The sequence below is a fragment of the Oncorhynchus mykiss genome, chromosome Y, assembly GCF_013265735.2.
Source record: "Oncorhynchus mykiss isolate Arlee chromosome Y, USDA_OmykA_1.1, whole genome shotgun sequence".
Lineage (NCBI taxonomy): Eukaryota > Metazoa > Chordata > Actinopteri > Salmoniformes > Salmonidae > Oncorhynchus > Oncorhynchus mykiss.
The window spans coordinates 40,057,713-40,060,212 of record NC_048593.1 but is presented as its reverse complement, the minus strand read 5'-3'; the positions used below and the strand labels follow the sequence as shown (position 1 = coordinate 40,060,212).

The following is a 2,500-nucleotide window of genomic DNA, read 5'->3' as shown; positions in this document are numbered from 1 at the left end:
AGAACATTCATGTGTCAAGTTGTCTGAGGGTTATGTGAATATTCTATCAACGTCTCCTAACCCTCAGAAAACTGGACACATGAGTGTTCTTAAAGTTGTATATTCTGAGAACATTGTAACCAAGTTCTAGATAAGATCTGATTGACATTAACAGAATGTTCTCCTAACGTTAACACCAAAAACATACTAAAAAGGTTGTCTCCCTTGAATTGTTAGCTGGGAGCATGCCGACTCAAATCCCCTGTCCTCTCTACCTCCTCCCTGTCTTCTTTACTGGGAGATCTACTGTGTCCGTCAAAATTAATTTAAATCCGAAAAGGGAGTGTGTGTGTGTGTGGTGGGGGGGCGGGGTAAAGTAGAATTGACAGGTGTATTAGTCTGGTTACCATGAGAACAGAGCCCGCCATGAAAAACAGATTTCCAGATTTCCCACACAGCACACAATCCCTCTCATCTCTCTCCCTCTCTCTCTCCATCTCTGTCTGTCTGTCTGTCTGTCTGTCTGTCTGTCTGTCTGTCTGTCTGTCTGTCTGTCTGTCTGTCTCTCTCTCTCTCTCTTTCTCTCTCTCTCTCTCTCTCTCCCTCCCTTCCTCCATCTCTCATCTCAATTCAATTAAACTTAATTTCAATTCAAGGGGCTTTATTGGCATGGGAAACATGTGTTAACATTGCCAAAGCAAGTGAGGTAGATATTATACAAAAGTGAAAATAAACAATATTAAATGAACAGTAAACATTACACACACAGAAGTTTGTGTAAGCATAAATATACAGAAATAAGAAATAGGAATACATAAATAAGCATAAATATGGGTTTTATTTACAATAGTATTTGTTCTTCACTGGTTGCCCTTTTCTTGTGGCAACAGGTCACAAATCTTGCTGCTGTGATGGAACACTGTGGTGTCTCACCCAGTAGATATGGGAGTTTATCAAAATGGGGTTTGTTTTCGAACTCTTTGTGGATCTGTGTAATCTGAGGGAAATATGTCACCACCGTTAAATCCGCTATAATTGAGAATTTCAATAAGCATTTCTTTACGGCTGGCCATGCTTTCCACATCGCTACCCCTACCCCGGTCAACTGCCCGGCACCCTCCACAGCAACCCGCAAAGCCCCCACCATTTCTCCTTCACCCAAATCCAGATAGCTGATGTTCTGAAAGAGCTGCAAAATCTGGACCCCTTCAAATCAGCCGAGATAGGCAATCTGGACCCCTACATATCAGCCGGGCTAGGCAATCTGGACCCCTACAAATCAGCCGAGCTAGACAATCTGGACCCCTACAAATCAGCCGAGCTAGACAATCTGGACCCCAACAAATCAGCCGAGCTAGACAATCTGGACCCCTACATATCAGCAGGGCTAGACAATCTGGACCCCTACAAATCAGCCGGGCTAGACAATCTGGACCCCTACAAATCAGCCGAGCTAGACAATCTGGACCCCTACAAATCAGCCGAGCTAGACAATCTGGACCCCTACAAATCAGCCGAGCTAGACAATCTGGACCCCTACATATCAGCAGGGCTAGACAATCTGGACCCCTACAAATCAGCCGAGCTAGACAATCTGGACCCCTACAAATCAGCCGAGCTAGACAATCTGGACCCCTACAAATCAGCCAGGCTAGACAATCTGGACCCCTACAAATCAGCCGAGCTAGACAATCTGGACCCCTACAAATCAGCCGAGCTAGACAATCTGGACCCCTACAAATCAGCCGAGCTAGACAATCTGGACCCCTACATATCAGCAGGGCTAGACAATCTGGACCCCTACAAATCAGCCGAGCTAGACAATCTGGACCCCTACAAATCAGCCGAGCTAGGCAATCTGGACCCCTACAAATCAGCCGAGCTAGACAATCTGGACCCCTACAAATCAGCCGGGCTAGACAATCTGGACCCTCTCTTTCTAAAATGATCTGCTGAAATTGTTGCAACCCCTATTACTAGCCTGTTCAACCTCTCTTTCGTATCGTCTGAGATCCCTAAAGATTGGAAAGCTGCCGCGGTCCTCCCCCTCTTCAAATGGGGTGACACTCTAGACCCAAACTGCTACAAACCTATTTCTATCCTACCCTGTCTTTCTAAGGTCTTCAAAAGCCAAGTTAACAAAAAGATTACTGACCATTTCGAATCCCACCGTACCTTCTCCGCTATGCAATCTGGTTTCAGAGCTGGTCATGGGGGCACCTCAGCCACGCTCAAGGTACTAAACGACATCATAACCGCCATCGATAAGAGACATTACTGTGCAGCCGTGTTCATCGACCTGGCCAATCACAACATTCTTATTGGCAGACTCGACAGCCTTGGTTTCTCAAATGATTGCCTCGCCTGGTTTACCAACTACTTCTCTGATAGAGTTCAGTGTGTCAAATCGGAGGGCCTGTTGTCTGGACCTCTGACAGTCTCTATGGGTTCAATTCTCAAGGTCGACTCTCTTTTCTGTATACATCAATGATGTTGCTCTATCCACCTCTACGCAGACGAC

The 2,500-nt window shown here is 45.9% G+C and overlaps 1 protein-coding gene across 1 annotated transcript in view; it reads right to left on the bottom strand.

Annotated features, from left to right (window-relative positions):
- The window catches only part of LOC110509475 (neurobeachin), a 242,844-nt gene that overhangs the window by 199,763 nt on the left and 40,581 nt on the right, over positions 1 to 2,500 (bottom strand). The window lies entirely within an intron of this gene.